Raw genomic sequence first — 15,276 nt, 5'->3', positions numbered from 1 at the left:
AACATTTTATAATGTTTAGGGCTCTTTTGCATCTATCACTCAAGTTCTGTATATGTAATCCCCATGTAAGGGATTTATCCAATACTAGTCCTAAATATCTTACGCTATCTTTATATTGTATTGGATTATCGTCAATTGTCAACGCAGGACTTTGATGAGGAATTCTCTTCCTACAAAAGTGTACACAGCACGTTTTCTCTGGTGAGAATTGGAATCCGTTATTCCTTGCAACTTCATTTAGAGCATTGATCGCTCGTTGCAATTTGTACCTCACCATAGCAGTCTTGTTGCTGGCATACACAATTGCCAGATCATCAACATAGACGCTTTTGCTGATTTCTACTGGAATGGCTAGTATCAATTTATTAATGGCAATGGTAAACAAGGTACCGCTCAACGGCGAACCCTGCGGTATGCCATTTTCCAAGATTCTTTCACATGAATATTCATTGTTGACGCGTACTTGGAAGGTACAATCATTCATGTAGTTACTGAGCAGTATAGGCAGATTGCCACGAATGCCCCATTCATGTATCTGGAGCATTATACCATGACGCCAGGTCATATCGAAAGCCTTCTGAAGATCAAAGAAGACTCCGACACAATGTTTCCTTTTAATAAAGCTGTTATATATAATGTCCTCTAAGCTGATCATTTGATCAGTGGTAGAATGGTATTGCCGAAAACCTGCTTGATACGGTGATATCAGGTTTTCTTTTTCCAAAACCCAGACGAGTCGATTATTAATCATTTTTTCCAGTATTTTTCCCATAGCACACGTCAAAGAAATAGGACGATAGCTATTGGGGTCTGTAAAATTTTTATTTTTCTTTGGTACTGGAACAACATGAGCTTTTTTCCACTGCTGCGGGTATGTTCCATCTCGCCATATTTTATTATAAAGTTCTAATAATCTGCTTTTTGCAGTGGTATTCAGCTGCCTGATCATATTATAATGGATTTCATCCGGACAGGCAGCTGTGTTACCTGCTTTTTCCAACGCTTTCGCGAATTCTCCCATTTTAAATGGTACATTATATGAGTAATTATACTCAGTTCTAAAACTTAGTAGACCTTCGAGTTCTTCTTTTTTGGTTCGAAAACCTTCCTCGTAGTTGGCCGTTCTGCTGGCCTTTTCGAAATGATTGGATAACAGCTCTACAATTTCATATGGAGTGTCTTTTATTTCATTTTCATCTTGAAGGCTAGTTATGGGAGCAAAATCATTACGCCCACAAATCGCCTTCACTTTCCTCCAAACATCTGATGCAGTAGTAGTTTTGTCGATGGATGACACGTATTGCTGCCAGGATCGTTTTTTCGAGTCTATCATAAGACGTTTTGCATACGCCCTGTATTTCTTAAAGGCAACAAGATTTTCTATGCTAGGACGCTTCTTAAAGGTGTTATACGCCCTTTTCTTTCTTTTTATAGGTTCACTTATTTCATCGTTCTACCATGGAACGGGTTTTTTCGTAAGTTTCCCAGATGTTTTGGGAATATATCTCGATGCCGACTCAATTATTGCATTTGTTATGGCGTCGACATCGTCTCCGATAACTCCAGTTGTTTCCGGGAGTATCGTTCTAGCTGTGAAGCTCGTCCAGTCTGCCTTTTCAATTAACCATCTTTTAGGGATGGGATATATTGTTCTTGTAACATCAGTTACAATTTGCACAGGGAAATGATCGCTTCCATGCAGATCGTCTATGACATGGAAGCTGTACCTCGGTGCTATCGATCCGCTTATAAGTGCAAGATCTATACAGGACGTCGATCCATCTCTGGCATTGAAAAAGGTTCCTGATCCGTCGTTTAAAATGATAAGTTCTGAATTCATCAGGAACCCTTCCAGTTCTCTTCCACGGGGATCTACTCGATCTGATCCCCAAAGAGAATTATGAGCATTAAAGTCACCCACCAGTAAAACAGGTGGGGGAAGCTCGGAAATTAGTCTTGCTATGTCATCCTTATTCCAATCAAAATACGGCAAGTATATGCTGCAGACAGTGACCTGGAGCGGACGCTTCATTCTAACGGCGACCGCTTGTAGGTTTGTGTTTAGAACAACCGCTTCGGTGGTAGCTCTAGTCGATGTTAATATAGCTACTCCACCTCTAACTCTTACATTTGGCGGTTGATCTCGCCGAAATATATCGAATCCTTTTAATTTAAAATTTTCATTTCGGCGGAAATGCGTTTCTTGCAGACATATACAAATCGGGTCTACGTCATGTACCAAGCGTTGGAGCTCATGGATGTTTGAAAAACATCCATTGTATGATGTTCCATTGTACAATCGACTCGCTAATTTTTAATTAAATTATTGTCTAGGTTTTCCTTTCGGCCATCCTTTTTTCCTTTTCTTCTCCATCCTACGAACAGCATCGTGTTCGCGGAGAAGGTCGTCGCCTGTAAGGCTTCCGGTCTCCGTATCGGAGACCACCGAAGCCGCCGACGACGACGGGCATGGATCGGCGCCGGTTTCAGGCGCCGATTGAGAGGCGGCAACCTGGCCGCTCCCCAACACGGGGGTCACTCCGGTCACCGCCTGTGGGAGGGGGGGACACTCGCCCCCCCTATGTGATTTTTTGTGGCCTCTGAGGCTACTTCAGTTACAGGAGGCTTGGGAGCCTCCATAACAGTCTCTGTAGGTATCACCTTTTTCTTTTCATCAAGAATCTCGCTGAGACGGACTTGACATTCTGGTTTGGTGTCCGTTTTCTTTTCTGGAGGAGCAACTTTCACTTTTATCGATTTATCTTCAGCAGGCTGTACCACTATCTTTGGCTTAACAAATTCTTTATTGCCAAAAGGTTTCATCTTGTTTTCGATGATCCTCTCAATCATGTTAGCCAAAGTAGGCGCAAGTTTATTTATAATTTGAGTCTCATCTACAGCAATCGGAGCAGGAGCAGGAACAGTAGCCGCAGCCTGAGCATAAGATGTTGTTGCTCTAGGTTTGCAGGCGTTAACAATCTTTTTGGCTTCGATGTAGCTGACTTTCTGCAGGGTTTTAACTTCCTGCACAGCTACTTCTTCTTTGTAGATAGGACAATTCCTGGATCTACATGAATGCTGTCCCTTGCAATTGATGCATGTAGGGGGATCTTTACACGGCTCTCCCTCATGCACCTCTTCGCCGCACACGCATATTTGCGTTCTCTCACATTTGATAGCGGTGTGGCCAAAACGTTGGCACTTGAAGCATCGCATAGGTTGCGGGATAAATGCCCGCACATCCAATCTATGTATCCCCGCTCTAATCTTCTCCGGCAAGGTAGGCCGGTTAAATGTGAGAACACGAGAGGCTGAAGGTAGGACTTCGCCATTCCTCCTCATGTTCAATCGGCGACACTCAATTACTCCTTGTGATGACAACTCCTCAACAATTTCTTGCTCCGTGCAATTTAGAAGATCCCGACAGACGACCACACCTCTTGAGGTGTTGAGCGTACTGTGGGGATCGACATGTACAGCCAGTTCTCCAATCTTTTTAAGCCCCAAAATCTTTTGAGACTGGACATCATTTACAGTCTCAACATGAAGTCCCATGAAAGTCTTCCTTATTTCTTTTACAGGTCCACCAGCGCATTTGGTTATCTCCCGAGCGATGAGAAAAGGACTCACCCTCGAGAAATTTCCATCCTCCTTTGTAATGACCAAATATTTGGGTTTCGGTACATTACTACTTTTAAAAAAAGCTTTTTGTAAGCTTTTTCTAGCCTCAATCTCAATCCTTTTAGTTTCCGCACTTTTTCTCCGTTTTGCTTCAGGCGAAACGGCCGGTTCTAAACGAGGGTGTTTGCGTGAACCCTCTGCCACGTTTAGTTGTTCAGTTTCCATGAACAAATAATCCCTTCTGTAGTAAGGCTAGCCACCACGGTGCACCCCCACTCCAGGGCTACCAACCCTGGAGGTCCGTTCCGGTACTCCGGTGGAACCGGCATATGTCCTGGCAGAGAGCGGATGCGCAGTCTCCGCACTGACTCCAGGCCCCTACACACCGAAGCTTTCAGGGCTCCCATGATCCGAACATGGGCACCTTAGCTACATGCTTGCCATCGCGGGGGGCATGTGGACGACGAAAGGTCTCCGTTACACCTGCAAATAACTTTGACCGTGGCCGCCACATCGCCAGCTCTAAGTTTGGTATATGTCCACATCCTAATCAATAAATTGTTCATATCTTGCAGGTAGCCGAAAAATCCAATCCATGAGGGGACCTGAAGGTGGAAACAGGTCAAAAGAAAAGCATATCCGAGGAATTTACTCGGAGCCTCGTTAGCCAACTATATGTATTGTACATAAGTACGGCTGTTACCGCCCTGGACGTGGAACGTAGATGTTGTGTTCCGGACGTGGGGATTACCTACCTCAGGGCAATATTTATATTAATTAAATTTATAGTAATTATATCAACCTCAAATAATTCCTAAAGTCTACACAGTATGTACCTATAAAATTTAGCCGTTAACGCTTTCAAAATCTTTACGTTATTCTTTAACTGTTTTATTTATTTATTTATCTATTATCTTTACACAGTTTTACCACTAGGTTTCTTTTTAATTATTATTTTTAAGTATCAGTACAGACTTTAACCACTTCTATTTTTTATTCATTAATTTTATATTTTTTAATGAAGATATCAGGGTTTATACCCGGTTTCCCTTGATTGTTACTGCAATATGTTGGAAGATCTCTTTTTTTATTGTACGTAGAATAACTCGCTTACCATTGCTGTCGTGATCTGTGTAATGTACTATTATGGTATGAATAAATTAAATATTTATTTTATTTTATTTAACTCATTTAATTTTACAAGTCCGTACTACAGAACACTGCTATACATTTATATATGTATATATATATATATATTTTTTTTTATTCAGTCACACGCCAAAAAGAACCACGCATTTTTATTTTATTTAGATTACAAGTATCTTTAATTCTTACCTCTAAATATACATTACCTTTGGCTAAATCGGATCTTGTATGTAACCGCAGGTGTCAGAAACTGATGAATGGTTTAGTGTTGTGACCGCAAGTGTTGTAATAACAGTAATATTAAACCTATTGTGATACCGTAAAAATTAGAAACTGATATGTGGGGTCGGATTCATTAATCCTATTACACCTCCCTATAAACGTAAAAAATATATCTTATAAAATTGACATCTTTATCTGTTTTCACCCCTTGTTGTTTTTTTTGAAATTCTATACTTGTTGAATAAAAGAAGTTATTATTGTATGAACTTCTACTTTCCCGGTATCATAATGTAAAGCTATGTTGCAATAGTAATCAGTCAAAAATGGGGCATGGGTTTATTTTGTAAATATCGACATTTCATGGAACCCCCCAAAAAAAAAGTGGAGAGTAATGCTCGTACGTACGTGTGTGTTGGTATATTTAAAGCTTAATTTTTGACTGTATTAGCGGATTGTAATGAAATTCTGTACAGAGACTCGTTCGTGTATGTGGAGTAATTTGTTGGAAAACTTTTAGGGTCAAATTTCCTGGTGGGGGATTTTGGAGGTTAATTTTTTCAAAATTTTGCTAACATAACCGCACTTTATATTAAGCTCACTACATGCATCCAGACTTCCCATACATTTGCCCCAAAATTCTCTCCCCCTTCCCAAAAATCGAAAAAGTTACCTTTTTATTTATTATATTATTTAACCGAATTTTTTTAATATCTTCTAGCCGTAGTAGTAGGTAGTAGAGAAAGTGACCCCCAGAAAAATACTTTGGGGGCAATATTAAGGGGGGAGCCGATCAAAGTTTAACAATATATTTTTTTTATTTTTTCATAACTTTTTTTTGGTTTATTTAAAATTTAAATATTATTTTTATAAGTCTAAATAATAAAATTTTATTAATAATATTACAATAAAATTTCATCATAATTTACCCCATTCCCAAAAAAAGAATCTTAGGTAACGTTTTATTGGTTGTACAGTTTTTAAAATTCTTTTAGTTTCTTCTATTTACGTAGTAAACGTAGAAAAAACAAAAGATTTTCTTGGGAGGTGATTTTGGAATTTGGAAGGAGAAAAAATCAATTTTTTGAAAATTTTTTTTCACATTGTATGAGAAAATAACGATTGCCAGGAAAACATTACAAGTCAGCCGTTTTAATTTTTTTTTTGATATTATTTTTTTAGGGATTTCTATATTGTTTTTGGAAATTTATTAAAAATTTTAAAAACTTTTGCGCACCAACAATGAGTTTGTTTATGAGTTTGTCGTACATGTTAAATGCTGTTACATTTTCAGTGGAATTCACTGTTTTATCAAGTCTATAGAAATCGCGTTAAAGTCAAGTCAGAAAATAAAAGTCGTACTCAAGAACTAAGGTTTATATTTTAACTTTCCGATGTAGTTTACTTAACTCCATTCAAAATAACATTAAAACAGTTAACTATTTTGTCTTGGTCTATTATCATTTTTCTGTCATATAATCTAGTTTTATTTCATTATCCAACTTTGTCTCAAGGTAAACTAAAGAACAGTATCTTTTTTCTCATTTTTTAAAAATACTTTTCAACCTAACTAATTTACGCCTGTGTGAAACGAGCAAATAATTTCGTGAAAATTATATTACAAAATGTCTTTTGTGAAAAGACATTTCGTAAAAAGCCATTGATGTGTTAGCTGGGTGTGCTGTAGCGCCGTCTTGTTGGAATCAACCGCAAATGATTTCCACTTTTGTTAACTGACTAAAATATTTTTAAAAAAATAAGGTAAGTTTAAAATAAGATAAGAATAAGATAGATAACAGCACAATAATGATCAATTAACGACTATTAACTGTACTTTCAAAAAAGATTGGATCCGCAATGCTTGTTCAACTCGCATAGATTCAGACTCCAATTTTCATTTCTTGTAAAGATTGTTCATAATTGATGGGGTTATTTGTCAAGTCGTTTTTTTTGTGAATTATATACCCTCCTAGATGAAACCACGTTTCATCTGTAAATAACGTAATGTCGAGGATGCGTACAGAATTTTGATAAATAAAACGTTTAAAACATTTACAATAATTTAGTCTTTGGCGTGATCTGTAGGTAGCAATTCTTAAACGCACATAACTTTGTAGGGGAAAAGTTTCAATTATTTCCTACAGCTTTATGTGCAGTAGCAATTCCGATATCTTGCTGCTGTCCTAACTTAACATTGAATTTGATGAACTTTCGGTCATAGCATTCGAAATATCAAGCGGCTTCTGATCGTATAGTTTAGGTGGTCTTCCACTTCGATCACCGTCTTCAACACGGCCTGTTGCCTGAAATTTTTCGATAAGAGTTCGAATTGCATTGCGCTGAAGGCAGGGGTATTTGGAAACTTTTCAGAAAACTTCTGTTTCACTAAATCCCTACATTTGTCACCTTCACAAAATACTTGTTCAATGAGAAAAATGCGTTCCTTTACCGAAATAACATGAAGCGAAACGATACAAATTCAATCACAACTCTATAACTGACGTCTTGGTTAATTATTGAGCAACCAACTTACCGCCGAAAGAACTGAATGCACCACATAACTCTAAAACATACTGCACATAGACTTTTTCGAACGCGCTGTATAATTTTAAATTACAGTAATTATTAGCATTCAAACTATTGTGAGTTTTTTGTACTGGAGTTTAGTGTTTTCAATTTCCCGCATTAAAAACCCATCTATCTCGATCGTTTCCCTTCTCTTGCCTCATGTTTCATTATGATATGTTATCCAAAAACGCCACCCATCCATTCATCTTCTTCGGGCTTTTCGCGTTTCAATCGCCTAACTGGAATCCATGACAAAGATAATTGGGGATTCTTGAATCTGCTATACGTTTTAAGCGGCTATTCCCCTTCAATTGTATCTTTTCCACTTTATCCATTAATAGCTTTTCCATTACCTTTCATATTTATCCCCCTAATTGAGATTATTTAAATTAAAAATTAATATGATGATTTCGACGTACGCTTTAACTTAGAAATAATAATTAAACAGTAGACAGTGTATTATATCTGAAAATTTCAGTATCATTAAAAAAGCTTAACCCGGATTCCTTGTAATAGTTTTTAGGTATTATTGTACATGATTAAAATTTCTTTTAAACTTTCTAATCTCTAATCATCAAACGTTGCTGTGATATACTTTTTTTGAGATATGCTATTACTTAGAAAAAATATATGTCAGTACCTGTTTAATCGATTTATTTATTCAGAATATTGAATAATGTCGGTGTTTATTTTTTTACGGATTTCTTGTCATGTCAGATTTAATACATCTTATGAACAGCTGATCGGCTATTTGTTGACCTAGTAACCGTTATAACATATATATATATTAATCGTAATGAACTGTTAGAAGATTTATGTTTTTCAGTTATTATTTCAATTATCTTTTATTATTTTATTTTAATTAATTCAATTTTTAAGTTTTTAAAAAAAAGATAAGTTTAAGATAAGAATAAGATAGATAAGTTTTTAAAAAAATGCAATTAATTTTACAGCTAATTTAAATTCCTTTAATAAATAGATTATTCTTATTCTTTTTAAAGATAGCCTATTTTTGTTTCTTCGTAATAAAAAAATATATATACGTAATTTTCTTAACTATGAAATGTCTTTCAGTCATGGCCGCTTTGTTAGAATTAGATTTACGTAACTTAACTGTTTTTTTGACCTCCGATTGCATTCAGTTTCTTAGAAATATATGTATAGGCATATTTTTAATAAATATTTTTCATTGAATTGTTTTAATTAATTTAAGAATTATATCGGACAATTATTGTCTTATAGTGGAAACTTTAAGGACATTAAAAAGTGTTTATATATATTATATAATTTTGAGAAATAATTATTTAAAAAGGAGTAATGTCTACATAAAAAAAGCGTACATGTTTGTTAGTAATCTGTAATAATTAAAAAAATTAGGAAAACTTTGTAAAATTTTATTTATTTATTATTTTTTTAATATTACAGCCTGAAATGTTCTGTTAAAATCAGTTTGATGATGATACATTGCTCTTTCAATAGATTTATGCTAATCTTTGTAACGATATGTTACAAATATATCTGCGGTGAAATTTCATTTATATTAAGCAGAATGTTATAAATTACCAAAAACTTCTAAACTTCTCATTATAGCCAACCTTTATTAAATTACAGTAATTCTATCAAATATATTATTAAGAATGAAAACCATACGATTTGTCATTATTAGATTTTCTAGCTCGGAAGTGATTAACTCACTGGGTTGGTCTAGGGGTGAACTCGTCATCGCAAATCAGCTGATTTCGAAGTCGAAGGTTCCAGTGCTCAAATCATAGTAAAAGCAGTTATTTTTATACGGATTTGAACATTAGATCGTAGATACGGATGTTCTTTGGTTGTTTGGGTTTCAATTAACCCAAATCAGGAATGACATCTCAGGACTGGTTGACCAAAGACTAAACTTCGTTTACATTCATACATATTATTCTCTGAAGTAATACCTTACGGTGGTTCCGTAGGCTTAACAAAAACAGAAGTCCGGAAGTGATGTTAGAGCAATCTAAATAAATAATTTTTTTAATTCAATGTTTTTTTTTTTAATGTTTGTGTACCTAGTTTCATTTGTAGGTAACGGAGTATGAATATGCTAAATATTTTATTCAAGAAACTTCGAAAGTGTTTTTTTTTTTTTAAATATTATACTATCTCCACTCAAACCATAATCATTTAATTTTTTGAAATATGGCCTTTTTATTTTGCTTATTTTCCATAGTCGTATACTTTTTTCAAATTATTTCTGTAAATAATATAATATAAATAAAATTATATAATTTTATATTATAATTATAAAATAATTTCCATGATATAATTTAAATTATCAATTTACGTTAATTCTCAATTTTAATTAATTTATTAAACATTCATTTCTGATGTACTTTGTCCTTATGCAGTGTATTTTGATTTAAACTATAATTAATTAATAATGGAGTTGTTGTGTTGCTTTACACCATTTTTATCCTAATCTTTTGTGTATTGTGAAGTCATTTAAAACATATCTGATTAAAGGTTCTAAAGGTTTTTTCTCTGAAAGTAATGATGTTCACTATACAGCCAGTTTATTTCCTAATAAGGATAAAGTAATATTTATAGGACTTAAAATCACGTGCATTTCGGTTGGAATTGGCATGCTAATTAATATATTAACATTAATCTGTTATTATTTGTTGGATGATTTATCCACTTCCAAAAAAGTATTAAATTAAACATTTATTGTTGTCAATGTCCTCTTTATCATATTATAAAATTTTTATTTTTATAAAGGTTCAAAGGTATGATATATAGTTGAAATTCTACAAATTCTTTTGAAGTATTGATCGAATTATTCTCAAGCCTTTATAAATTATCGTATTTTCCTCATAACTCCCAAACAGTTAATAACTTAATTCTCTACAGTCAGGTTCAGTGAAGGAAACAATGGAAAATCGTTATTTCTCCTCCCACTTTTCAAATAAATTATAACTATAAATGCACTTATTCTAAAAGTGTGATCTTTTTGGGTAATATACCTAAAATTCATTGCCTTTTATTATTAATGTATTAAATTTTAATATTTTTATGACTAAATTACAAATTTAAAAAAAAATTTATTAGGATTTTTTGTACAAATAATTTTCACGTATTCTTATATAGTTTGTAATTTTTTCTTATTCAAAATGTTTCACACGTTACAGAATAAAAAGTGATCATCCATTTAAAGTGGTATCTGCTGCTCGTTGTATTGTTTTTTTTTTTTTTTATTTTCATATACTCAGTACCTCTCACGAAACTGTTACGAATTGTTTTTATTTATTCGATGAAAATCAGTGTTACCCTTCTTTAGGTACAACCATACAAAGATGCTTAAGGAACGAAACCTTCCTTTGCGTGCTGTTGTTGGGGGAGAAAAACAAAAGAAATGTAGTTATAAAATATTTGTTAGATACTGAATAATATCGTTGTTATACTAATAGATGTATATTTCATCTGAATACAAGTATAATTTTGTGTTATATTAAACTAATTAATGGTTTTATTCTCCTGTTTATTGATCTCTCAGAAATGTAAATTAATTTTGGGGAAGTTGCTTCTAATATCAATGATTGTATGCGTAAATAAATTATATGATGCTTTTATAAAGGGTGGAGCAGAAGAAACGCATGTTTTTCACTACTAAATAACTTCGATTGTTTTAATTATAGAAAAAAAAGGTTTTACATTAAATAATAAGTTATTTTATTGCATTTTTGAAATCAGTATACCTTAATTAGGTTCGGAAAATAATGTCAGTAAAATGACGTCTTTCTTGCCGGACGCAAATTCGGAGCCTTTCCTCAAACTCTGTTCGGCTTTCTCCAAAATTTCAGTCGGAACAGGTCCAATTTCTTGAAGATGGGAAATTTTCAGTTCTTCGATTTTGTGTGGCTTGTCACGTACACTCATGATTTCAGGAACCACAAATAGAAATCACATCAATAGATCGGGAGAGCTCTGGGGGCCAAGAAACATCGCCGAATCCTGAAATGACATGTCCAGGAAACATTTGTAGAACCACTTCAATCGATGCTCTCGCCGTGTGAGCTGTTGGAACCAAATTTCTGTCATGTTTAACCAATGCCTTTCCAGTTCTGGACGCAGGAAGTTGTTTAACACGTCGATGTACCGCGCTGATGTTACTGTAACTGCGGTTCCTCCTCTTCAAAAACGTAAGAACTAAGAATCCTTATATTGGAGAAACCGCACCACACTGTAACTTTTGAGCTGTATAAAGGTTTTTGGTTTAGTCCACGTGGATTCTCTGACGCCCAGTAAGACTAGTTCTGTACATTAACATAGCCGTCCAGATGGAAATGGGCTTGTTCACTCATAATTATTAAGGCGTTTGCATCTTCCGTAAGAATGACGTTCATTATGCCACAAAATTCTTTGTTGCACAAAATTCTTTACAGTTACCTGCTGGACGATCATTATTTTTTATGGTGAAATTTGAGATCACCGTGTAAGAAGCGATTAAACGAACGACGTGATATTCACAGCGCTACTTCCTGTCGCCTAGCGGATCGTTTCGGACTAGCAAGAACTGCCCTTCTCTGTCTACGTTTTCCGGAGTTCAGACTGAACGGGAAAGCCCAAGTGGTTTTTTCTAATCACAGATCCAGTACTTCTAAACGCCTCAACCGTCGGAGTATGTGTTTCGATTTGGAACTGCACCTCGACCTTTGACATTAAAATCTATGTGTATTTTTGTTGGGAAAATTAATTGTATTTCGAGTTCTGCATTTTTTATCTGTCAACTGAAAAATTTATTATTCAATTTTTTTTAAAATAATTATGCTTTCTGTTTAATACTTCTGGGAAGAGTACGAATTAACGAACTCGATAAGCCGTAAGTTCGATACTTAAATTCCTAGGGGTTGACATTTTAAGAAATTTTTTTTTCAGGTCGTTGGAGTTTGCCTCCTGAATAACTTTAAAAACTTTTTTAGGATCAGATCGGTAGAGAGATACTTTAGTATCATTTGAATGTATGCTATTTTTCGAAAGTAATTATGTACGTAAACCTATATAATTATAAATAATCAAATTAATAATCCTCAATAATATTTATGTATTGTTTTTACATTTAATAGGTTTTTATTTGTTCTTACTGGAAAATGATAAACACGAATGTAATTTGCATCCGTCAAATCAATATACTAATAAGCTGTATCTCTTGTGTATTCCACCATGACGCATATACATGAATACCGCTTGTCGAGGATGATCATTTATTAGCCCATATGCAATAAATCAATCGCTAGATTACGGTATTATAAAATGTTGTGTAAATAATACCCAGGTGTGTTATATTTCTCCACTAACTCTCCCCTCATTGTGTTTAAGTTTACAATGATTAATAAGCTAAGATTAGGTAATATTAATACCTATCAAATAATGATTATTATTTTCAAATTTATTTATTAATTATTAATGTTTTAGCGTGTAATATAGATACATCATATTGAAATAATATGAAATTTATAGCTTGTAATTGTATAATTGATGGTTGTATTCAATTTGTACGTTGTTAATTTCAACACGTTACTAATAAATAATGTACATATATCTTTGTTTTTATTAGATAAAATAATATACTGTGTATACTGTTCTACAACAGGTGAATGTAGAATTTAATAGCCATTTATTGTGAATAACTAAGGAGAAAATTTAATGCTTAATATTTTTAATTTGAACCTTTAAGTACGAGTCAAATCCCACAGAACATTATCGGGGAAAGATCAAGGATAACAGAAGGGAGGATAATGAGAAAGGAAAAATATATCTGGAAAATGACCGCAAAATGATGCATACAAAAGATGGCTTTAAAAAGAAACAGGTTTTAATCAAAAGTTGCATAAATATCGCCTGCAGTCCCTCAGAAGATATACTTTTTTTTTTCCCAGAATAGGATCAACAAATTATTAATCTATATTGACCCGCTCAATTATATTTTGAAAAAAAACTGTTTTTTCTTAAGATGCTAGAATGCTTACTGAGAATGGCTTAAGTTTCAGTAGGAAAATTTCCGGCTATTATCAGAAATGTTAGGGGGTAACAATAGGAATCTGAACTTACTACGTTCAGATAGAGCCATGCCTTCATTAAGACTAGTATATCAAACTATAGAATTATTGAACGGTGGTTGAAATTCATTGTAATATTTAGTTGTTTTTTTTTAATTTGGCTTCTTTGTTGGGGTGTAGTTTTTGGTTGGAATTGGATTAATCTGAAATTGACGACTATCTAATGAACTGTAGTTAGTTTCGTAATCTTTCGTAAACGGAATAAAATAGAAATAATAAAAAATAAACCAGTAAAATAATAGATTTTACAACCAGTGTAACGTCTTATTTTTTGAAATAAGATCACTTGTAATCCCTGAACTCGGAGATGTAATTTTAATTAAATATTTTGTAGAACAGCACGAGTTAGTTGCTTTTATCAAGATTATCCTACGCATAGGCCAATGAAATTAGATTTTTGCGTGCCAAAATTAACTTCCGTTAGGTAAGACATTTTAAAAAATATGAAAAATTCCGTAAAATTGAATGAACTACTTTTATACCCTCTCATTTTTCAGCATCATTTTCAAAATGACGTCCACAGTTGGCAAAAAACAATTTCTTCTTTTTAAAGAAAAACTAGACGTTTTACAAAAAAGTTTTAAATAAAATGTGTAGATCTTTTTGAAACAAAGGTTTAATGTCTGCCCGATGACAATTTATTAAATAAATATTTATTGTAAAAAAAATTGTTAACCATAACGTTTTCTTCAATATTAATATCTTTAAAATGAAAAAAAGATTTTTTGACGAAACTTGAAGAATGTGTAGTCCTTTGTGATTTGAAAAAGTAGCTTTTTGACTTTACAAAATATTCAATAGTTTGCAAAAATCGAGTTTTTCGAAAAAAAGATGTTTTCTTCAAATTCGAATAACTTTTACTGTAATACACCTACGTGACCTATCCTGGGCTTAACATTTTTTTAAAGAGTTGTTGAATCTTCTAACCTGTGCAAATAGTGCGCGTATTGCAAAACAATTGCAAATGTGAAAAAAATCTACCAAAACGTCGACTTGTTTTTCGACTTTGAGAAATCCCAATTATTTTTAATTGGAATTTCATCGAAATGGCATTATTGCCATTCGATATAATGTTTTTATATTTTTCTACGAATTTAAAAAAAATTTCTCTACGACGTATTGGAGCCAAGATTAATTTTTCCAAAAAATTTCAACGATTTCATTTGTTAATGTCTGAAATTTGCACACGTTGTACTCGAGTACTTGTACTTTAATGCAAAAATAATTTCGGAGCGATCGATTTCATTTTCTTTGCTGTAAGCTAAATTATGTTGGGCCCTGTAAAATGCTTATTCTACTTGGCACGTTAATGCGCGTGGTGGGGGGATATAGACTTCGACTTTGCATCCTCAGCTAGTCTGTCAACCGAAGACGTTTTCTGTCAAAATAGACTTTTTTTTTTGTAAAAGGTCTAGTTTTTCTTTAATAGGAAAAAAGCTGTTTTTTCGCCAACTTTAGACGCCATTTTTAAAATGATGCGGAAAAATGTTAGGGTAGAAAAGTTGTTCATTCAATTTTATGGAATTTTTCCTATTTTTTACATGTCTTACCTAACGGAAGTTAATTTTGGCAAAAAAACGATGTATTTTCGACAATTTGATCGACCTGGTATGGTAGCCGTCATCTG

At 33.6% G+C, this 15,276-nt stretch overlaps 1 protein-coding gene across 6 annotated transcripts in view; it reads left to right on the top strand.

Annotated features, from left to right (window-relative positions):
• Nucleotides 1-15,276, top strand: part of by (focal adhesion protein tensin) — a 752,581-nt gene that overhangs the window by 55,701 nt on the left and 681,604 nt on the right. The gene's annotated exons all lie outside the window — the stretch shown is intronic.

This window comes from Lycorma delicatula, chromosome 2, assembly GCF_047948215.1.
Source record: "Lycorma delicatula isolate Av1 chromosome 2, ASM4794821v1, whole genome shotgun sequence".
Lineage (NCBI taxonomy): Eukaryota > Metazoa > Arthropoda > Insecta > Hemiptera > Fulgoridae > Lycorma > Lycorma delicatula.
Note: the sequence above shows the minus strand (reverse complement) of the source record. Positions and strands in the feature narration are given on the sequence as shown.